This window comes from Rattus norvegicus, chromosome 15 (assembly GCF_036323735.1).
Source record: "Rattus norvegicus strain BN/NHsdMcwi chromosome 15, GRCr8, whole genome shotgun sequence".
In the NCBI taxonomy this organism is placed as follows: Eukaryota; Metazoa; Chordata; class Mammalia; order Rodentia; family Muridae; genus Rattus; species Rattus norvegicus.
In genome coordinates, this window is record NC_086033.1 from 101801964 (window position 1) to 101826416 (window position 24453).

The 24453-nt window shown below is 44.7% G+C and overlaps 1 long non-coding RNA gene across 1 annotated transcript; it reads left to right on the forward strand.

Annotated features, from left to right (window-relative positions):
- The first annotated feature begins 231 nt into the window (after positions 1 to 231).
- LOC103693790 (uncharacterized) lies at positions 232 to 22896 on the forward strand. The gene is made up of 4 exons (XR_596300.3): positions 232 to 395; positions 17641 to 17796; positions 18764 to 19019; positions 20004 to 22896. It is a non-coding gene; the product is annotated as an uncharacterized LOC103693790 (long non-coding RNA).
- Positions 22897 to 24453: the final 1557 nt, after the last annotated feature.

A 24453-nucleotide genomic window follows, 5' to 3' on the forward strand; every position in this document is an offset into this window, starting at 1 on the left:
GCGAGGTGACAGTGTTTGTACGAACAGGCCCTTGGAGGAGCTTCTAAAGCTCTGTGCCCGAGGTTGCCTCAAGACAGGAGCGTGAATGCTGACTTCTCCACATAGTCTTCATTTCTGAAAATGAACTCTCCCACTCCCAGACGACACGCTAAACCTCCCCAGCTCTGGCTCCGAGATGACGCGCTCAACTCCATTTACTTCCGTTCTCCCCAAAAGTGACTGCGTGAACTGCTGACTGAGCCTGAGGAAGGCGGAGCGGAAGGGGCAGAAGCCACGAGGCCGAAGGATTTCTGGAAGGCCGGAAGCAGAAGGAACCACCGGGAATGGTCAGGATGGATGGAGGCTTCTCTTGAGAAAGACTCTAAATACACGGCTGCTGAGTATCCAAAACAGAGGTGAGTGGGAACTGGGCAGAAGGAGGAGTGGAATTTCAGGGAATGATTTCTGTAAGTGCGTCGTCCTTCTTCCTCTAACTGTGCTCTCTGTTTCCCGGGTAGGGGTGCGGGGCTGGGGGCGTATGCGGCTTCTTTACTCTCAGATCAAAGTTTAACGTCTGCTTTAGGAGGTACTGAGCACTGAACGATACTAAAACGTGATCACGCTGGGTGTAGTGGCTCAGACCTTTAAACCCAGCGCTTGGCTCAGACCTTTAAACCCAGCGCTAGGTTCTCCCAGGCTGGTAGATTGCTATGTGTTTGAAGCCAGCCAGGACTATACGTCAGACCCTGTCTCAAAATAAAAACAAACAAACAGAAAACCCAAAAAGAAAAACAAACAAAACTCCCAGAGTGATATTTGCCTGTTTCCTGCCAAGGGACCCTAAATGCACACCCACCCCGCACAGCGATCAATCATTCTTTTAGGGGGAAATCCTAAGCCCGACTCACAGATCTAGAAGTCTCTTGATCAAGGCCCAGTGTGAGGAAAGTAGGGAAGTAGGCTAGGAGTTGCCTAGTAATTACTCAGGGACTTAAGAAATGAACAAATCCATCTAAGCATCCAGCAGTCGACCAGCCCATGGGTGACTCTTCCCATGGAGTCCCCGAGGATGAGTAGGGCAGTCATCACCCACTTTGTGCAGGATCACAGGAAACTATGCGAGAAAATTACACTAAAAAAAAAAAAGAGAAATCTCAAAAAGAAAATATCATGCAGGAAAACAGGGTGGTCAGGAGGAAGGGGCTGGGCTGAAGAACTTTAAAAGCAGTTCATCTAGAAGGGTCTCATTCCCCTGGGGAGAACCCTCAACTGCCACGTGGCTGGGAAGTAAAGTATAGCCTTGAGCCAGGAAGAAGAGGTGATTTGGGACGCTGATCAGCACCTGTGCAGAGAAGCATCCAGAAACCACTTAGCCATTCAACAGTAAAGAACGAATCAGAAACACTCCAGACTTTTCGAAGGCACTGTCTGTTGTTAAGGCAAGCAAATATCTCCCCTGAAGAGGAGAAGAGTCCTGAAATACTGGGGCTGAAATATAAAAAACCGACCAAAGGGTGCACAGTGACGTTGGTTGCCGTTCTCAATTTTAAGATGAGACTTAGAGAAAAGCTCAGGTTAAGGATAGTTTAAAAAAACAAAGCAAGCAAACAAACAAAAAACCCTTAGGGACATTTAGACATGTCCAGCCCCACAGACCAGCATGGCTACCAATACAAAACAGCAAACTTAGGGGAACATTATAAGACTCTTTTCTTCCTTTTTTTAGATTTCTATTTTGAGTGTAGTTTCCTTGCATAGTTTTTAAGTGGGAGCCCCACAGACATCAAAGGCTGGGCGCTCCTGGTACACACAGTAGGTGAGAGGCAGAAAGGTGAAGTCCAGTGTGTGTGTGTGTGTGTGTGTGTGTGTGTGTGTGTGTGTGTGTGTGAGAGAGAGAGAGAGAGAGAGAGAGAGAGAGAGAGACTGGGTATATTGTTTCAGTTATTAAAAAGTAACCATGAGAACTGGGACCAAACCTCAGACATTGGCAGAAAGGAGGCAGAAGACAGGAGTCACCATTCTCAGGCAGTGTCATGGTGAGCCTAGAAGACCTCTGGGTAGAAAACACTGTTTAGGAAATCTCTATGTGAAATTGCAAATGACTCCAGAGGGTTCCTCGACAAGGGGGGGAGGGGCTCAGATGCAAAGTGCCGAAATGGAACGAGTTACTTCTCACCTAAACACCCTTGGATTTTTATAAAAATGTATTCATTTTATGTGTATGTGTGTGTCATGTGGATCGTGTGTCCGTACCTTCAGAGGTTGGAAGAGGAAGAGGAGGAGGAAGAGGAGGAAGAGGAGGAGGAGGAGGGAGAGGAGGAGAGAGAGGAGGAGGAAGAGGAGGAGAGAGAGGAGGAAGAGGAGGAGAAAGAGGAGGAGGGGGGAGGAGGAAGAAGAGGAGGAGAGAGAGGAGGAGGGGGGGGGAGGAGGAAGAGGAGGAGAGAGGGGAGGAAGAGGAGGGGGGAGGAGGAAGAGGAGGAGAGAGAGGAGGAAGAGGAGGGGGGAGGAGGAGGAAGAGGAGGAGAGAGAGGAGGAAGAAGAGGAGGAGGAGGGGGAGGGGGAAGGGGAGAAGGGGGAGGAGGAGGAGGAGTTACAGATGATTGTGGATGCTGGGAGCTGAACCTGGGTCCTCTGCAAGAGCAGCAAGTGCTCTTAACCTCGGAGACATCTCCCCAGCCTCAAACTCTTGGGTGTTTAAATTTTCATCGCCATTCCCTCATTGCAGGAAAGACCTGAAACCCACAGAAGCGCACACAGGTTGGCAGCAATGGTCGCCTGAGTGAGCTGGAGTGAAGGCTGTGAGAGACCAGACAGACACACAGACAGGAGATTTCAGCTACTATTTATTTTCAAACCTGCCTTGAGTATATTTTTTAGTTACTATGATTAATTTTCCATTAAGTTATTTAAAAAACATTAAATATCACCTTCTCACATTCCAGGGACCTTCAGGAAACATAGGATATTAATGAGTACACAGACAAGTTAGGCTCATGAAACTGCCTCAGGGACTTTCAACGTCAGCACAAGCTACACGCGTTTTGGTGAAGAGTGGGTTCCAGTGGGCTAGGCTGTGTTTATTGGTTGACTTTCCCTCTGCATCGGACTATACTATTATGTGCTAATGGGTCAGAGCATTCTGGAAGCGTTCGCCGGTCTTTTCAGGCGCCAGTTGGTGAGAGAGTTTTAAAGCATTGTACTTAAAGTGCAACACGACTCATTTTTTATTGTTGTTAAACTTTGACAATTTATCTCAAGCTCTGATGTTCTCGAATCAAACTGGATGCCGGGAGCGGGGGGCTGGGCTGTCTTTTATGGCTCCTGCTTTAATAACCATATGGTAATATTTTTATTAAAGCCATCTTTGTAACCAAAGCTGTGGCTCTAACTGACTTAGTTTAATAACCGTACGTGTTCCACAGACACAGTGTCTACCTTAGGCCTGCAAAAGACAGAAGGTCCTTTGAGGAGCAGGAAACAGTAAATAATCCTGTTCTATTAAGTGGGTCTCTCCGGGCCGAGGTGGTGAAGTACTTGCAGAATAAGCTCGACCTGAGTTCAGAATAGTGGCCCATGTTATATGAGGCCCAACAGCAGGGGTCTGCAATCCTCAATCCTAGCACTGGGCAGGCAGAGACAGGAGGATCCATGGGGCTTGCTGACCAGTAGATCCAGCCATCCCACAAGCTCCAGGTTCTGTGAAAGACCGAGCCTCATAAAATAAGAGGGAGGGAGGCCAGTGGGATGTCTTGGCAAGTAAAGGGAATGCCACCAAGTCTGAAAACCTGACTTTGAAATGTGACAGCACATGGTAGGAAGAACCGACACCTGTAAGTTGGCCCCTGCTATCCACGCACACCACAGCACACGTTCACATGAAATGGACACACTTGAGTGCACACTGAATAAATGTAGCATTTTTTAAAAGAAAAGAATAATAAGATGGGGAATGATTTAGGATGACCTCTGGCCTCCACATGCCTGCACGCACACACATTCACACACTCATAAACACATGAACACGATCAAAGAATGATGATCCTTGGTCGGGGCATATGGCTTAGTAGAGTGCTTGCCTACCATGCACGGAGTTATAGACACAACCCCTAGAACCAACCCAACTAGACATGGTGCCTCATGCCTTTAATCCCAGCACTTGAGAGTTAGCCTCAGGTATAAGGGGATTTGTTTTGAAGTCACCTTGAGGGATTCTCTATTTCACTGCTCTGAAGGTTTCTGGGAAGCAGGAGGTGTTGACTGCATCGGCACACAGGCGAATGGCTAGTCCTTAGATAAGCTTCAGTCTTCAAAGCTTCTTTTGTTAGAATCTCAAACCACCTCATGATCTCAAAGGTAGAATCTTGGAAGTTAAGGCCTTCAAAAGCAAAGACCAAACCCAAGGCTTACTTTCTAGTTTTGCTCAAAAAGAAGCCATGAGCACAGCTCCCCCGCTCCCCCACCGCCCCCCCCGCCCCCCAACCCGTGAATGGTACTGCCACCAAATAGATTTCATACACTAGACAGCCCATTCTTAAGCGTGCGAATTTATTTCAAACTTCAGACTGTAAAGAGGCACCCTGGACTCCATAAAAATGAAGATATTGTGATTTACAGGAAGATGGGTATTTAAATCAGGCTTTCTCCTTAGGTGAAAACATATAGCACCAAATAGATTTCATCAAGAGGCAGATTCAGGTTTAGCGATGGGCTGACTGGCGGGAGAGATAAACCTGAGGAATGGCTGGCAGATCTATTGAACTCAGACAGTCATGAGAATTTCCTTCTAGCAATTCCTCCTAGAACATGCCACCCAAGGGACGCTGCACTGCTGTGCGGTCAGCCAACTTCTGCGGCGGCTCTGCACTGAAGTTTTCAGGAGACATTAAGGAAACTCAGCTCATCTGCGGCCTCCATTTTCTTCCGCGCAGCCGCACACGTTGGTGGGGCTGGGGACAGGAAGTGTTTATTCCCACTACCTCGGGAGCTGCAGGAGAACCAGAAATGCCCTTTGCCATCACTGAAAAGGGAACACAAAATGTCCTTTGACTTTGTGGGGTCCTCAGACTTTACGGTGTGGCCCTTCTTTGTGCCAATGAGAATATGGCGAGATAGGCTTTGTCTTGTTAGGTGGCCTGTAGTTTGCCTTCTGTCAGCCCTGAGCCCGTTTGTGATGAAGCTCGAAAGAAAACAGAACAAGACTGGATCACTGATGAGCATGTGAAGCTGCGCTTCAAAGCTGTGTCTCGCCCCATCCTTCATTTCATCCACTGGAAGAGGGTCTGTGGGGTTCACTTCTGCGTGCAGGCTTCTAGAGATGCCTGGAGGGGGCACACCCTTAAACATAATGCACTCGAAGTACTATTAAATTAATTATAGCATTTAATATGCAACTATTTACAAGCAAACTTCTGCAACATAAAACATTAAAGAAACATAATTACACTGAGATAGGGGGGTGGTAGTCTAGCAAATACAAGGCCCTTGATTCATTAGTAAGCTCTGAGAAGGGTTAGTGAGACCCCACCACACACACACACACACACACACACACACACACACACACCCCTACCCCCACCTCCACTCCTCATCCCAGACCCCCACATACCCTGAGCTCAGAGGTGAGGCCTGTGCCTCAGGAAGAGTCAGCCACACTGGAATTCAGGTCCTAGAGTTAGCACTGATCTCACTTTCCCTTCGTTTTAGCGATAGATAGAGGTGTGTGTGCCATTTCCTTTCCTGGACCATGGATTCACACCCGTTAAACCCTTTTCGCTGTCTGCCACTGGTATTTCTCCATACCACGATGAAGGATGCTATTAGGCGTTGGCGAGCGTGATATTCTCTTGTTCACAGAGTAGATACTGATCTTTCCTAGTACTCAAAGGAGACGCCACAGGCTACACCGCGGCATTTCCCACATAGAGCCTCTCACTCTAGAACAGGGAGGGCTTTTGTTACACTGTTCGCTTGGTCTCATCCGTGACTCTCAGGCACTCGAAGCAAACAAGATACACAGATTTTATTATGTTAATTCACTTGCACGAAGACTGTTGTCTTTATCAGTTTCTAAGATTTTTTCAAGTAGGACTCCAATTCAAAAATCTTTCTTTGTATTTTGATCCCTCTCAGCAATTCAGTTAAATAATCAGTTACATAATCCTAGCAGTTCAAGCCCCAAATCAGTGGCTCATTCTTATTTGTTTGTTGTTTGTTTATTCTTCAATCTTTTTTTACAGTCCAGAATTTATCCCTTTCCAGGTACACCCTCCAACTGTTCCACACCCCACACCTCCTCCCCTTCCATAACCCCCAGCTCCAAGAGGATGTCCTCACCACCTCATCCCATCAAACCTCCCCACTCCTTGGCATTCAAAGTCTCTTAGGGGTTAGGTGCACTTCTTCTCTCACTGAGTCCAGACCCAACAGTCCTCTGCTGTATATGTGTTGGGGGCCTCGTACCAGCTAGTGTATGCTGCCTGGTTGGTGGCTTGGTGTCTGAGAGCTCTCAGGGGTCCAGGTCTGTTGAGACTGCTGGTTCTCCTACAAGATTACCCTCCTCCTCAGCTTCTTCCAGCTTTTCCCTAATTCAACCACAGGAGTCGGCAGCTTCTGTCCATTGGTTGGGTGTAAATTTCTGCACCTGACTATTTCCTCTGCTTGGTGCGCCTCTCAGAGGGCAGCCATACTAGGCTCCTGTCTGCAAGCACATCACAACATCAGTAACAGTGTCAGGGCCCCAGGCCTCCCCTTGAGCTGGATCCCAATTTGGGCCTTGACAGGCCTAGACCTCCTTCCTCTCAGGCCCTTCTCCATTTTTGTCACTGCAGTTCCTTCAGTCAGGAACAATTCTGGGTCAGAGCTTTTGACTGTGGGACGGCAACCCCATCCCTCCACTTGATGGCCTGTCTTTCTACTGGAGGTGGACACTACAAGTTCCCTCTCTCAGGAGTTCATTCTTAGAGACCTCTTTTCCACACCCAGCATAAATTTTCCATGGGGTTCTATTGATCTGGCTTAGACAACACTGGAAATGTCCAACTAAGAACTCAGTTTCTTGGACCTTCCATTTCCCCGTCGGCAATGCTGAAGCCATAGCTCTCTACCTTCGAAGAAAGCTACCAAGGTTAGATGGTAGGGAAACCCTGCAAGGAGTCAGGTGCTCATATACATATGTCACATGACTGAGCTTGCAGGGCAACCAAATCACACGTGGCACGCTTAGTGCAAGGCTCAGACTTTCAGAGAAAGAGCAAGAAATAGCTATGGATAAAATACCAATCAGTGAAAGAAACAGCTTGATAAAGAACACTGAAAATGTAGCACTACAAATTAGTCAGGAGAAGTACGTGGGTTGTCCTGAAGAACAACAAAAACTGAACAAATAATGTGGATGTGGCTCAAATCAGAGACACGAGTGGGAAACTGTGTGTGTGGGTGCATGGGTGCATGTGTGCATGCGTGTGTGTGCGTGTGTGTGTGTGCGTGTGTGTGTGTGTGTGTGTGTGTGTGTGTATGCATCATGCAGAGGCCTGATGCCCATAAGGGTCAGAGAGGCTTTAAGAGCCTCTGGCATTGGAGTGACAGATATTCATTAACCACCATCCGATGCTAAGAGCGAGCCCTGGTCCTCTGAAAGAGCATCAAGTGCCCTTCCCTGCTGAGCCATTTTCCCCAGGCCTAGACTTTTGATTTTATTTTTTATTTTCTGAAACAATGCACTTAAACTCTTTGACCATCTACCCACAGCAGCTCATAAATTATTCTCAGAAAACAAAAATCCTAGTTTTCTAGGTTTTCTATAATTTCTATAAACAAAATTATCGAGAGGAATTGGGAAACATTAAAATATTTGCCTGTGTTAGAGAGAGTTCTAGCTCCTTAGTTGGCCCCATTTGCATTTATTACATTAAAGCACATTTTAAAGAGAGAAAAGCCCAGCTGATTACTACCCAAGAAAGTCAAATTTTAATGTATTTGTAGTCTGACACAAAGTAAAAAGTATCAATTTGAAGTCTGGGTCAATGCCGCTGGTTGTTGAAAATGAACCAGGTCCTTGCATGTGTGTGGTGTGTGTGTGTGTGTGTGTGTGTGTGTGTGTGTGTGTGTGTGTGTGTGTGTGTGGTGGGCTGGTTTCCGAGCTGGCTCCTTTTTACAATGTACTTAGTCGTTTGGTTTCGGCTTGTAAGTTATATTATTAAACTGTTTATAAAAGTTTGGGGTATATAAAACTGAGGAAAATGAGCCTCGGCGTGGCTTTTCCCAGAGGTCAGCTTTGAAGTACAGCAGTGCGGTTTAACTTGTTTAAAGGCTATATTTATTCCATAATTTTAAAGTATAAAAAGTTAATAACTTAATAGGAGTAACCTGAGCTATAATTTTCATTATGAAACATCACAATTCAAGAGAGTCAGGGCTTGAACATCGGGCCACAGAACAGAACAGGTGCACCCAGCCACTTCCTTTTTCACAGAGCTGAGTTTTGGCCAAGGATTCCAATCCCCTCACCTCTCACCTGGCTCTCACCAGGAGTCCGAGCATGCTGAAGCTCCCTTCAGGCAAACATTTTGGTGAGATGACCTCCATCCCTCCGATGCTAGCCACTGTGAAGGGGTGAGAGGGGAAGTTAACCTTGGTGTTCTTTCACATGTGTCTGTTGAGCATCCATTCTGGTGATGTGTAGACCAGTGTTTCTCAACCTGTGGGTCTTGACCCCTTAGGGGGTGTCAAAGGGGTTGCCTAATACCACCAGAAAATACAGATATTTACAGCCCATAACAGTTATTACAATTCATAACAGTAGCACAATCACAGTTACAAAGTAGCAATGACAATAACTTCTCGGAAAGCCTTGAAACACTAGCAAGGTTGAGAAGCAGTGAACTAGACTGCTTGCTTCTCTGCACATTTCATCCTTTAAGGCTACAGCTCCTCTGGAACTGACGGGTTAAGAATTCCTCACAGACTCCATGTGCAGAGGGGCTTGGGATACTCAGGGGGTCCCCATCCTCTCAGAGGAGAAGGGGAGGGGTTGGAGAGGGACTCTGTGAGGGAGAAACTGGGAAGGGGGCAGCATATGGGTGTAAATAAATAGGAACACAGGACAGACACCGCAGTATTCAAACTCTGGTCTTGAGCCCCAGCCACTTGTGCTAGTCTCATGCTCAACCCATTCTGCACCACTCTGCAGCTCAGAGCTAGGCTCTGCCGACATAACTGGTAGTGAGCTTGCTCTGCAAGCATGGAGACACAAGTTCCATTTGCAGAACCTGTGTCAAAAGGAGCTGACCTGACAGCAAGAGCTGGAAATCCCAGCACTGGGGCTGGGGAGGGAGAGGGCAGGAGGATCCCTGGGGCTAGCATGCCTAGCCTGCCCAGAGAGTTCCAGGCCACAGAGAGGCCCTGTCTCAAAGAAACAGTAGGCTGAGGAGGTGATGGAGGGAGGGAATAATTGAAATACATTATAAACATGTACGGAACTTTCCAGGAGCAAATTTATCTAAAAATAACAAAACCAAGCTTAAAAAGAAAAAAGTAATAGAGGTGGTGAATCTGATGGGAGTGCGTTATACACGCACATATATAGAAATGTCACAATAAAGTCCCTGACTTTACACATTAACATATGATAATAAAAATCCAAAGAGGCCCCAAAAAGTTGATAGATGGCACCTGGGTAATGATATTGGATATTGTTTTCTGGCATCCAGATATGTACACATAGACTCAGACACACACACACACACACACACACACACACACACAGACCACAGACACACAGACACAGACACATATAAACACATACGTAAACACATGTCCACATACATGTACCCACATAGAGACACACATATATACGCATACACACAGAGGCACAAAAATACAAACACATACATGTACACATAAAGACAGACAGACAGACAGACAGACACACACACACACACACACACACACGCCCCACAAGAGACCAGGTATAAACTACAGGCCAACAGAACTAGCTGCGAAACACTGTGTTTAATCAAGACTCAATCAGTGGAGCTGTCAGGCCTGGGGGCTTCTCCCTGAGACGCTGGTGTGTTCTAGCATTAAACCTCCCGACTCCCAACCCTCTTGCTTATTACTGGGCAACAAAAAGACAGAATCAGGGAACAGTATTTTACTCGACACAAGGTCCCATGCCCTTCAGTCCCACTGTGGAGAAGGGAAGGGGCACAGGTCAGCCCAAGAGCCCTGTGTAGCCCAAAGGTGAAGGGATGGGGAAGCCAGAGGCCTCGGTGGTTTAGCAGGCCATGGACAAGGTAGAGATCTGGGAACCAGAGGCCCCGTTGCTCATCCTGGAGTTCTAAGAAGATTTATTTACTTATTTATCATGTGTTGTTTGCTTGCTTGTTCTCTACCGGAAGTTTGCACTGCCAGCAAACAGTATGCTGACCGAGATGGAAACAGTAGAAATGGCCTTGTGCTCAGCTGTTGACGAGAAGAGAGATCTGGTGATCTCTGACATCAGTGCAAACAAGACCTCCTACTGCTCTGCACAGAGAACCATCTCCTAGCATGAATTCTCTCTGAGCCTCATCCGTAGACACAGCGGTCCCCTCCCAACACTCTAGCACGCTAACTGGTCATGCCTTTCATTTTATAACACACTGAAGGATTCAAGCTGAATTTGGGGCCAGTGCTCATAAGTGCACAGAACGCCAGGCCTTTTTACATAGCTTGATTCCAGATTTCTAGTTGCACTCGCCTCTTTCCTCTCCTCTCATAGAACACATTTTTTTTCAGCATTTCTTCAGTTTCCTTAAGTTGCTGGGATCTCTTAGAGACAAAACAAGGCACAACGGCATACATGTGCACACAAGCAGACATGCTTAGGCAGAGGAGGTCCTGGGCCTCCAGTCTGTGTCTTCCAGAGCAAGGCAGAGGAATCTGGTACCTTGATGGTGGATGACATGAGATAGCCACATCCGTGGAGTCACCACACTGAATTTGGAGGCCACTAGGGAAGCACAGTACAATCTCAGAGAGGGAAAGGCAAGCTGTCTACTGACCACCTCCCAGTAGGGGTATAGGCAGAAATACCAGCCTTGGCCTGCTCATTTCTAAAATAGGAATGGCACCCTACTTCACATAAACGAAATATTATTACCAAGCATCCACACTATTGATAGTGAAAAAATTATCATTATAATCATCTTCACTAATCCAGATAAACGAAATTGATACCTTTAATCTCAAGGACTTCATTGTATATGTCTGCATATATAGACACACATGACATACCCTGAAGCACTCTCTGTCCTCAAGCGTCTCATGGTAGAGTAGGGAGAGTGCATTCCATAACACAGCCAGGACCAAGACCTTTGGCACACAGTGAAAACCATCGACCCAGAGGGGTTGGGGAGTCAGAGTCTGGTGTCATCAGCTAGAACAGGGCAGAGCAGAACAGCTACCTTGCACTGATTTCATGCAGATATTGGTCACTGGGATTCCTTGAGTTCCCAAAAGGAGCCTGGGTCAAATGGACTCCTTCATCTGTTTGCATGCAAGGTCAAGAGCGGCTAAAATGGGCCCTGTTTTCCTCAGATAGCCCCGTTGGCCTCAGCTCTGCGTCTACAGATAAAACATGATGGACTGACCCTGCAAGACCTGGGCCCAGACAAGTGGGCTGCCTCTTCCTTGTCGTCTGGTTCATTGAGGGGTCCAGCATACATACATATAGCTCTCTAAAGAGAGAAAGCAGGACAGGAGAGATGGCTCAGTGGTTAAGGGCACTGACTGCTCTTTCAGAGGTCCTGAGTTCAATTCCCAGCAATCACATAGTGGCTCACAACCATCTGTAACAGGATCCAATGCTCTCTTCTAGTGTGTCTGAAGACAGCTACAGTGTACTCATATACATTAAATAAATACATCTTTTTTAAAAAAGAGGGAAAGCAGGGAAATTAAGTGCATTTTTGGTTATCACCAAGAAATGTACCCCTTGATCCACTTTCAGAGCACAAATAATGGATGTGTGTATCCTGCTCTGATCTGTACATCACTCCCTCCTCAAACAGACAGCACAGCCACGTCCAGCCTCTCATCCTTGCAGAACTTGCTCTTGGCAACTGTACTAAACAAAACAAGTCAACTAGTTCTGACAAATATCAAGAAGTTCATTTCTTTGCCTAAAACCCAAACCCCAAGTGGACCATTTCCTACTTGATGTTGATGGAAACAGAGTCAGCTGTGTTCTGCTATTGAAGAGCTCTTTAAATAACAACACACTGATGTTAACAGGTAGACCTTGAAGGTCTGCAAATGAAAGCTTCCTATTTAACACATGATGTTATAAATGAAACAGTGAGCTTGGAATGGTTTAAAATATCTAATGAATGTCTTTATCTCTGTCTCTGTCTCTTTGTCCATCTCTGTCTCTCTGTCTCTGTCTCTCTCACACACACAGACACACACACATACTATACATAAAGGAAAACCAACAGCTTGAAAGTCATTAGATAGAAGGTAATTAAAAGTGTTATTACACATATAAGGCAGTAAATCAGTGTATGCCTTGGTGACTCACAGTAGCATTAGGCCTCTGACCTGAAACCAGTGGTTATTATGTAATGGGGAGACAATTGATCTTAGTTTTTATATGCTCAGTCTCATTGCCTGCACTTTCTTCTCATTAAAGTTCCTTACACCTTTTAAATACCTTTTGTGTTACGTGTTGGCAAATTAATCATTTAAAATAATTATCCTTTGCACACACACAACCTGGCTACACTGAAACATTAATTGTGATAAGATGAAATACAACCATGTTCAAGGAGAAATATACATATGAACCACAGATCAACTTCCTGACATTTTAAGCCTCATTAGACTTTTAATGTGAACGTATATTAATATAAACATCTTCCTTTACCCCTCTGCTTTTGTTTGAAGACCATTTACCTATTTAATTTAGCCCAGCTTGCTGCTTTGCAGGTTACCATGCATATCAATCACTATGCATATTTTTCTCACTGCTGTGAACTGACAAGAAGCAACTTGAGGGAGAAAAGGTTTATTTTACCCCATAGTTTGAGGGTACAGTGCATCAAGGAGGGGGACTTGGTAGCAGGAACATGCGAGAACTAATCACATTGTATCTACCATCAACAGAGACAGCATGGGAATGTAGTGTTCAGCTTACTTCTTTCTTGTTCCAGGACCCCATTCATGGGACAGTGTTGCCCACAGATATAGTGGGTCCTCCAGTTTTAATGAACCCAGTCTAGAAACTCCTTCATAAACATTCCTCTAGATTGATAGGTGGCAGATACCCAACCAACATCTTCCCCGAAGTTTATCTTCTAGGTGATTATAGATCTTGTTGACAATCAACACTGAACACCAGACCATGTGTTGGAAACAGAATGTTATAGTTACTAAAGGTATGGTTAGCCATCATAATATGGAACCTATAAGTAGACTACTTTGAAGGCTAAAACCCTGACTTTTATCCCCTTTAGCAACTGATTTCATATATCCAAAGCCTTCAGTTGTGATTATTAAACATTTTTAAAACATCTTCATCACAGCACTGCTGTCCTAGTTACTTTTCTGTTGCTGTCATAGTTACTTTCTGTTCTAGTCTTAGTTACTTTTCTGTTGCTGTCTTAGTTACTTTCTGTTCCTGACTTAGTTACTTTCTGTTCTAGTCTTAGTTACTTTCTGTTGCTTACTTAGTTACTTTCTGTTGCTGTCTTAGTTACTTTCTGTTGCTGTCTTAGTTACTTTTCTGTTCCTGTCTTAGTTACCTTTCTGTTCCTGTCTTAGTTACCTTTCTGTTCCTGTCTTAGTTACTTTCTGTTCCTGTCTTGGCTACTTTTCTATTGCTGTCTTAGTTACCTTTCTGTTGCTGTCTTAGTTACTTTCTGTTCTAGTCTTAGTTACTTTTCTGTTGCTGTCTTAGTTACTTTCTGTTCCTGACTTAGTTACTTTCTGTTCTAGTCTTAGTTACTTTCTGTTGCTTACTTAGTTACTTTCTGTTGCTGTCTTAGTTACTTTATGTTGCTGTCTTAGTTACTTTTCTGTTCCTGTCTTAGTTACCTTTCTGTTCCTGTCTTAGTTACCTTTCTGTTCCTGTCTTAGTTACTTTCTGTTGCTGTCTTGGCTACTTTTCTATTGCTGTCTTAGTTACCTTTCTGTTGCTGTCTTAGTTACTTTCTGTTCTAGTCTTAGTTACTTTTCTGTTGCTGTCTTAGTTACTGTTGTATTATGGTGAAGAGCATCATGACCAAGGCAACTTAAAAGTCTTTAACTGGGGTTGCTTACAGTTTGGGGAAGTTAGTCTATTATCATCATAGCAGAGAGCTTGGAGGCAGGCAAACTGCCACTGTGCTGAAGCAGTAGATGAGAGCTACATCCTTATCAGTAGGCAGAAGGCACAGAGAGACTGGACCTACCAAGGGCTTCTGAAACCTCAAAGCTCTCCCCACCCCTAGTGACACATGTTCTCCAACAAGGCCACACCTCATAATCCTTCCTAAACAGTTCCACTAACTGGGAACAAGCATTCAAACATATGGGTATATAGAGGCCTATTCCCATTCGATCCATCACAGTTGCTAGGATAAAACACCATGACAAGAAGCAACTCATGGAAGGCAGTTGGGCTAACAGTTCTAGAGCAAGATGAGTCTATCAGGGCAGGAAGGCATGCAACAACCATGCTGGCAGGAACAGGAAGCTCTCCCATCATCTCAGCAAACATGAAACCAAGAGTTTGATCTAAAAGTAGGACTAGGCTCTCAGATCAAATCCCACCCCCAAGGCCACACCTCCTGAGCCTCTCCAAGCAGCCACATGGCCTTGAGACCAAGTGGTCAAATGGCAGAGCCTATGTGGGCAATTTCTCATTTAAACCACCGCAATTGCCACAGAGGTTTAGTGGGTATTTTAAAAAGCTTAAAGCATCAGTTTGAGAAAACAACAGCATACTGATTTGGAACTTCCATGTGTTTATGTGAAAATGCCTATTGTAATAAAATATTTGTTACTTCACTGTAGCCACTAAAGACATGAAGTTCTTTTGCCATAAGAAGCAATATTCACACAGTGTTGATCATAAACTTAGTTTTGGACCCAGAGTTTGGCTGCCCCAGATACTGATGTATGCTAGAGAACAGAGTACTCCAATCAGCTACCACTTACCAAGTGCATAGACAGAGAAAACGTTCTAGAGACTGGGTAAGTCTGATGGACCATGGCTCTGTAATGAAAGGAAGAGGGAAAGTTGGGTAATTTTTTTAAAGCAATTTAAGCTAAAGTGATTTGGATCAAGAGGACACAAGAGAGTAGAGTGAAGGACCGAGGGGAGGGAAGGCAATTTCCGTGATTTATCTGACCTTTCAGGGACTATAGCATTAGAAACTGGTTCTAAATGGCAAACAGGCAGTATGTTAAATATCTTTTGGACTTTAGGTCCTTGGCCATTTCCATCAAATTCTACAGCCTCCAGGGAAGGCCCATTTATTTGGGAGATTCAAACAATCTGTTCAGTAGGTGCTATCCATTATCTGGCCACATTTCTTCCAGATCCATGGGTAGAAGATATCTCATCAAATTTTTCCAGGATCACTCACTTCTGTCACACACTAAGGGCTAGATATCAGAAAGTCTTTAACCTAGGAAGTTTATTGTAGGTAATTTTCATAGTCCTTCTCACTTCTGGTCTGTTTACTGCTAACATCACCACGAAGGCAGGAACGTAGTGTAACCTCACTAGTGTATTGCATGGGGATGACTGTGCACAATTGTCTAAGGTAGCCGCGGGCATGTGAAAGGGTCTAGAGACGCATTTGTTGTAGAGATTAGAGAATAAATACACACAAGTCTCTTCCATCACATCCCTCCCACTCAGAACCTCAGAATCAACAGATTCTAGAACATACACACACACACACACACACACACACATATATACTTACATACACACACACATATATATATACTTACACACACAATATATATATATATATATATATTGTCTTCACCTTTGTCCACTGTCTCAGAACCACTAATCTACAATGTCGATGTCACCTAAGTTCTTGTTTGGTTTTCAATGGGTCACTCTCTGTTGCTTTTTCTCCCCAGGTAGCATTTGAAACTTTGATTACCTTCGTGTACTATGACCACTGATGACAGTGACTTAATCCAAGCTGACCCCCGACACACTGCTCTGCTGCTTTCTTTACCCATGAAAAGGGTCTTTGTTTTATCTGTTGTTTTCTTTTTCTTCTTTTCCTTTTTCAAGGACTGCATTTTTGCCTCCTAAATTGAGTGCTCCAAAGGAGGACACTGTTTCTTCATAGCTCAGGCACCTGTGCAAACCAGTAACACAGCTCTCGGTCGGCCTGGAAGTCATCTTTAAAACCACTCACTAAAGTGTTGCAATTGTACCAGGCACTTTCATCCACTTCCATCACTGGCAGAGGTACTTCAGGAGACAAAAGGGCTCCTTTCCAGACGAGGCAGGGGAGACTCAGAAGGTTCAAGTAACTTACCCAGGGTCAAGTAAAAGCAATTGAAACCCAGATCTGCCCAGTGTCCAATTTTCTATTGTCACCCTATACTGTGGGTCTTACCACCAAGTGCTTTTAAGACATAGTGCATTTTTGGTACTTGAGGAATAAAATAATACCGCCATAGTTATTCAGAGAGTCCTCGTACCTTAGCCTCTCAAACATATCCTCTGATGGACACCTAATCCACAGGCCAGCAGCTACTATAGTGTTAGGACTCAGTTATGCTAGCACACAGAGTAAGATCCTAGCTGACCGCAGAAGAAAGGATCTGTGTTAGGAACACGAGCACCACCGGGAATACTTGGGCAGAGCAATGCGTTCCTTTGCCACCTGCAATCCATGTTTGAAAGAAACCTCGAAGTCAAGGACAGCTGGGGAAGACCAATGTTTTTCTGACTCAGGGCTGCCACTGCCAAACACACAGGGCTCTAAAAGATACCTTTATTAATCCTTTGAGAATTTTATACAGTGTATTTTGACTATAGGAACCTACAGCTCCTAATTCCTCCCAGGCCCACCTTCACCTCCCTCTTGTTCCCCAACTTTGTATTTTCTTGGTTTTAAAATCCAGCAAGTCCAGTTTGTGCTGTCTGTACCTCTGGGTGTGGGGTCATCAACCGGAGAATGACTGAACCTCCGGGAGACACATTCCTAAAGAAAGCTGCCTCTCTTTCAGAAGCCATCAGCTGTCTGTCCATCAGCCAGCTTGATCTTGGGCAGGCAGCCACAGTTGCTGTGTGTTCAGGAGTTTAGTGGTCCTGCCGAGCTAAGAAGACACTATTTTGCTCAGGTCCTTCCTGACCCATGGCTCTGCCCCATCTTCTGTGAGGGAGACTCAGTGTTAGGGAAGAGTGTGGCATAAGATGTCCCATCTGTAGGTGAAGACTTCACCCATCTCTCTGCCCATTGTCCACGTACAGGACTTGTTCACCACGGCTGTGGTGTTGAGATCACGTTGGGAATTCTGACTTGTATCTGGGATACTGTCCTACAAGAGTCACTCTGAGTCCAGTGGCTTAGGTTTGGGAATAAATCAGTTGTGTAGGCTTCAAACAGCTCCAAAGAGATGAATCCAGCACTTCCTTACCTCCTGAATGATCTTTCTTCTTAGGGGAAGGAAGCAAAGCCTGAATATAAATCTATGTTCGATGTCCGCTCTTCTGAGGAATAGAGCAGAAAAACAAAACAAAATAAACAACAACAAACCCAAAACCCTCAAAGGCAGACTCGCCTGATGGCTAGATTTTTGGGGCATACTTTAAAACAGGTGAGGCATTTAATTTATTATGCTTGTTTGTGTGTGTGTGTGTGCATGCATGTGAGCACGGGCACACACATGTACTCATGTGCACATGAACCTGCACCTGGCATGGAGTTCATGTGGAGGTCAGAGAGCAAATGGAAGAAGTTAGATCTTTCTTTCCAACATCCCTGATATTGGACGCTGGTTATCAAAATGTCAGCAAGCATTTTACCTGCCGAGCCATCCTACTCAGCTAGGGTTCAGCTTAGGATGAATTTTCCATTTAGCTAGGGTTCAGCTTAGGATGAATTTTCCATTTTAGCACAGGCCTAGTACTACAGAGAGTTCCGCTGAGCCCCTCACCCAGCTTTCCCCACGTTTGACTTCCCTATGATTTGTCTGTCATAACTGCAGCAGGGTTTCGGAAGACACATGCTAGGGCTTTGTCTGTCTTTGAGAAAGCGTTTGATGTATCCCAAGGTGGTTCAAACTTTGTTCACAGTCCAGGATGACCTCAAACCTCTGATCTTCCTTCCTGCAGCTCCCATGCACTAAGATTACAGCCCTGTGACAGCACCCCCAGGTTTTTGTGGGCCTCCCCTATGCTGGGAAAGTATTCTACCATGGGGACACATCTCTAGCTCCCTCTTACTTTTTGAGACAAGGTCTCCCTAAGTTGCTCAAACTAGAACTGTCCAACCTACAACCTCAGCCTCCCAAGTAGCTGAAATATAGGTTGGCGCTATCAGAATCAAAGTGTGTTTTGTTGGTTTGGTTGTTTGTTTGGTTAGTTGGTTAGTTTTTTCTTTGAAGGTTTAATGTACTTGTTACTTTCAGACTACTACATTTTTAGTAATTGAATCCACATTTAGACATATAGCATTTATGAACTTTATCATTTCATCACATTTTTATTCAACATTAACATTTTAAATATTTGACTTTTGGTATTTCAAATAATGGATATGACTTTATGCTGAATTCTTTTTAGTGAACAAACCCCTTTGATGCTGCTGAAGTTGCTGAACGTGGTTATTATCATATAATATTCTCAAATGACTATCAAATCAGAACAGAAAGCAAGGATAAGATGAGAAACTCATATTTGTCTAACATCTGCAGTTCCAAGGGGAAGACAATGGGACTTGCCTCTTGGATAAAACTTGGTCTTCAAGCCCTGATCATGACCTTCAGCATCCAGGCTGCAGAGTATCTCAGAGAGTTTTGCCTGGTTTGTTTACACTGTGGTGAGTGAAATCTTACCTTACAGGGAAAGGTTAATTCCTGCTATCTTTCTATTTCCCATAATTTCAGGACTCTGCAATTTACCTGAGAACTCAGAGAACTAGCAAAAAATACGAGAAAATAGAAAATGCTGCCCCAAATTGTCATGTGCAATTTAGTTGTCTTAGATGTTCCCTTCATAAAAATGTTTTGAATTTCGGACAGAGGGAATACAGATGGTTGCTTGTCCTCGGAAATTGAGGACAAAGAGGAGTTTGGCAGTTCCCTGAGTAACTTGCCCACATAATGTAGTTTTAATGGAAAAGCTTGCAGCCCACTTTTCAGTATCATGTCCCCAATACCGGCTTGCCAGTGTAGTAAGTTTCACAGGAAGTCCAACACCCTGTCACAGCCTAGTTGGTGGTGGGAAGGGCCCTGGAGGTCCTGGTGCAGGGAGAGGGGATGGCTGCTTCTCCATCTAAAGGCCACACTCCTCTCATCTGGTTGAGTCTCATGCTCAAAGCTCCAAAAGGGCCCTGACTCTGGGCACCGAGGGGAAGAGTGCTTTGAGGAGGGAAGCAGGTCCCAGCAGTGGGGGCTTGGTACTCATTCTGTACCATTTTCATGGAGGAAATATCCACTGGCACCCCCAGCTCTTCTGGTCATCCTCTACATCTGGGCCATAAGTAGAAAGCTAGAGCATCGGGGGAGCTTGGAATCAGGGTGTTCTCCAGTCAGGAACATCTGCCTCAGCCAGGCTTTGGACATAGGACTTCTTCACAAGCTGGACTGTTAAAATCAAAACCTTACAGTTGGGGTTGGGGATTTAGCTCAGTGGTAAAGCGCTTGCCTAGCAAGCTCAAGGCCCTGGGTTCGGTCCCCAGCTCTGAAAAAAAGAAAAGGAAAAAAAAAACCTTACAGTTACATCTTCCCAAGAATCAATCTATCTCTCTCTCTCTCTCTCTCTCTCTCTCTCTCTCTCTCTCTCTCTCTCTCCCCCCTTTCAGGAAATGTGCAGCAGGAAGCAGGCTGTGGACTGGCCTCATACCTCACATCCTCACTGTCTCCTCCATGCTGGCTGCCAATGGACAGAGGAAGTATGGGTGGCCTGCCTGAAGTCAGAGAGACACTGAAGGACTGGTGGGCCCTGAGCTACTGAGAAGCTTTGGGGGAAATTTTGGCCTTAATAGTTTTTCCTGGGTCTATTATGGACTTCCATTTGAAGTACATGAAGAGAACAAGAAACTATGCCAAAAACAGTTTTAAAAAGGAAAGGTAGACTTAGAAGCCTCCATGTTTAATGCAAATGGTTTATCTGGAAGCCTCTAGAAGCCCCCTCCCCCCCACAGTATGAAAAGAAGCAGGGGAAGGCCCACTCCCTGTGTTTATAAGATTCTGAGGTGAGCCTGCTTTCTCAGTTTTTCCATGGTTGTCTCCGTCTGACAGAGATCACACATCTTACCTTACAGTGCCTATTAACAGAAAAATATGGCCACACCCATCCCCCTTCCACCCCACCCCGTTACTCAATACCATCCCCAGACAATCAAACTGGCCTTCTCTTTGATCACCCACAGCAGGAGGTGGGCTGGCAGGAGACCCCCAGCTTTGGGAGGTCAGAGGAGCCAGGCTGCAGAAGGGGAAACACCAAAGGACATTGGACTCATGTCTACAGACTCACAGGCACCTTGCCTGCCCCAGCCAGACACAGCTATTACTAGAACAAGTGGGCTAAACTCAGAACGCTACCAACTGCAATTAAGGATGTTTACTTGACTTGCAGCCTCTCTTACACTCATTATTTTATTTCTTCTCTTACATTCTGGGAGTTTAACCCAGGACATAGAACATTCTAGGACAATGCTCTATTGCTGATACCTCCATTGCTACCCTCAGCTAATTGTTTTATTATTGATTCTATTGCCTTAACAGCAGTGAGCAGGCTTCTGACTTAGCATGACCTCCCTTCCTAGAGAGAAATGCTCTTAGGGCTGAATGACTACGTAATTCTAAGGGACGGTCAATTTACAACAAAAACAAGCATTTGAAAGCCAGTTGCAACATCTTTTGTCACATGTTTGTCTTGCCGCCCACTGATGTCAATACCAAAAATTTTACGAGTGAGCCAGTTAATACACAAACATGGTGGCTTTCTTATATCATAGGCAACTTGAGAATGCCCTCTGAACATTCATTTGTTAGAAAATTACCTAACTGCAAGCCACTGTAGAGGGTGGACTTGCGGGGTCAGGGCTCTGCTTGTCTTGTTTATGCCAAGCACTTAGCACACATTCGGCACAGAAAGTAGGGGAGACTCTAAGCCCAATGTGGCTTGCCCTCTGCGACCTGTTAGGGTCAAGGATAGAAACTTCAGAATGCAAAGGAAAAGAAATGGAAATCCAGTTTTTAAAAAAAAAAAAAATCACAAAGACTAGAAGACATGGTGCTGTCCACGGTGATGAAGACAAGCCCAACACTGCACTGCTCTGTGTAGCCGCCTAGGGCTGTCCATTAATCGTGTAGGAACCTGGACTCAGGTAAAATTGATCCTTAGCCATATCAAATGTGAAACACACTTGGATTTTATCTAAAAATGGAAAAATATGAAGCTTGGAGGTGCGGTTTGGTGGATGAGGACCTGACTTCACCCCCCCCCCCCAGCGTCCATGCACAAAGCTGGCCAAGGTGGTTAGAGTTCCAACCCAGAGGAGGCAGAGACAAGCATCCCTGCGGTAGCCATAGTGAGAGACCCTGTCCCAAAGACATTAGAATGTATGGGTGAAGGCTCCACACAGACGCCAACTGGATTTCTCCGTGTTCGATGAGTCGTATGGGTGTTGTACGTGGCAACGAGGCACCACTGTCAGTTTTCTGAAAGCAACCTTTGGTTGCTTGGGGATCTCCATGGGCCAACAATGCAACCCAGACCCACCTCTGGAAGCTTTGCTTGGCTAGAAAACTCGGCCAGCTGAGACTACATTCTCTGTTACCCAGAGTTCTTGTGAGGACCACCTTCAGATTCCAGGAGGTTCCCGTGCACTAGGCCCCCAGAATTCCAACCATCTCTTCCTGCACTTTCTCTTTCCACCCACATCAGACCCCCTTCCTGTTCTTACCTCCCCCCAAGTCAGCCCATAAAATCTATTCTATCTCCCCCCTTCCCATGAGTCCCCTTAGACCCCTCCTCATTACCAACCTCTCAGAAACATTTACTTAATGGCTAATATCCACTTATAAGGGAATACATACTATATCTGTCTGGGTTACTTTACTCAGGATGTTTTTTTTTTTCTAGTTCCATCCATTTGCCTGTAAATTTCATGTTGTCAATTTTTTTAAACAACTAACTCCATTGTAGAGGGTTGACCTAATGCTGCTTGTATTCTAATGCTAATTTGGGGTCTCCATGACTGAATAACCCCAATGAGTATTCAGAGAGTATTATGAGAGAGTCTGCACATAAGACACTGAGTGACACTGCCCTCAGCTAATTTTGATTGGTGAAAGATATCAACAGCCAATAGCTGGGCAGAAGAGACAGGTGGGGCTGAGGACCATGAGGAGGGACAAAGAAGCAGGAGGAAGCTACTGTGAGGGGAGAGGAAACATGAGCACATGGTCAGGAGATACAACATGTATCTGGGGTACACTGCTGGGAGGTAGCCAGGCCTGCAGTTAGACGAGTAGATCAGGGATGACCCCCCTGCCCGTAATTGTCAAAGCCAAATAAAATAACCATAGTGTGAGAGTCTCATTTATTTGTAAGCCAGTTGGGGATAAGCTTAAATTGTTCTTATTACACTCCGTTGGGTAAATAAAGCCTTTTCTTTACCCATTAATGGCTGAAGAGCATCTGGGATGCTTCTAGTTTGTGCCTATTATAAATAAAGCTGTTCTGAATATGGTTGAACAAGTGTCCTTGTGGTAGGAGAGTGTATCCTTTGGCTATATGCCAAGGCTGGTGTAGCTGGGTCTTGAGGTAGATTGATTCCCAACTTTCTGAGGAACCATCACATTTGTTTGCATAATGGCTGCGCAGGTTGTCACTCCCACCACAATGAAGGAGTGTTTTCCCTTGCTCTACACTCCTGCTAGCATGAGCTGACACTTGTGTTATTGACCTTAACCATTCTGCAAGATGGAACCACCTCAAAGTAGTTTGGATTTGCATTTTTTTTCTGATGAGTAAGAACTCATCTTTAAGTGTTTCTCAGCCATTCGAGTTTCCTCTATTGAGAAATCTGTTTAGCTCTGTATCCCATTTTAAAATTAGATTATTTGGTTTTTTTTTTTTAAAACTAATTTCTTGAGTTCTTTCTTTGGACACAGAATTGGTAAAGACCCTCCCCCCTTCCATAGGCTGCCTCTTTGTCCAGTTGACAGTGGCCTTTCCCTTACAGGATCTTTTGAGTTTCATGAGGTCTCATTTATGAACTGTTGATCTTAGTGCCTGCAGTGGCATATTCTGCTCAGGAACTTGTCTTCTGCGCCAGTGTGTTAAAGGCTATTCTCCACTTTCTCTTCTTTCAGGTTTGGTGTATCTGGTTTTATGTTGATGTCTTTGATCCACTTGAGCTTGAGTTTTGTGTAGGGAGAGAAATATCGATCTGTTCGTATTTTCCAGTTTGTCCAGGACCATTTGTTGAAGATGCTATCTTTTTTTCCATTGTGTATTTATGGCTTCTTTATCAAAAATCAGGTATCCATATGTATGTGTGTATAATTAATTACTTCAATATAAGTTAAGTCATAAATTAATCCAATGGCCGTTAGCTAGTCCCCAATAACTGCACAGAGAAATCAAGATTTATTTCAAGGTGTACCTCAATATCTGAGCAGTTATTGATCTATTAATCCTCTAAGCTAATCTGGCTACTTCCCTGCCATGATCCCATGATGCTTGCATATTGTTATTGATTTGACTCTTTGGGTTTCTGAAGCTTTTTCCCCCCATGATATCTTCTTGGACACTCTCCTCATGGCTGATGTGAATCTGCCCCACTCCACCCCCACCTTCGCCCTAGCTGGAAGAAGTTTCTGTCCTGTTCTCTCTTCTGACCAACTATTGAGTGATCAGCGTTTATTGACAAGGCAGAGAATAAATGGTAAGAATTGTTTACATGAACTTGAGATAGAGATTCTGGACATAAACATTACAATGCCGTGTCTGGAATGAAGCAAAATATGAGGGCAGACAAATCAGCATTTGAATGACACAAGGATAACTTTTACACAGTTCACAAAATCATTGTGCCTACATATGTGGTCTTATGTCTGGGTCTTCAGTTTGATTTCATTGGCCAACGTGTCTGTTTTTATGCCAAGACCATGTGGACTTTATTACTATAGTCCTGAAGGACAACTGGAAATTGGGAATGGTGAGACCTCCAGCATTTCTTCAATGTTTGGGACTGTTTTAGCCATCTTGGTTTGGGAGGGGGCGTTCTTTGTTTTTGA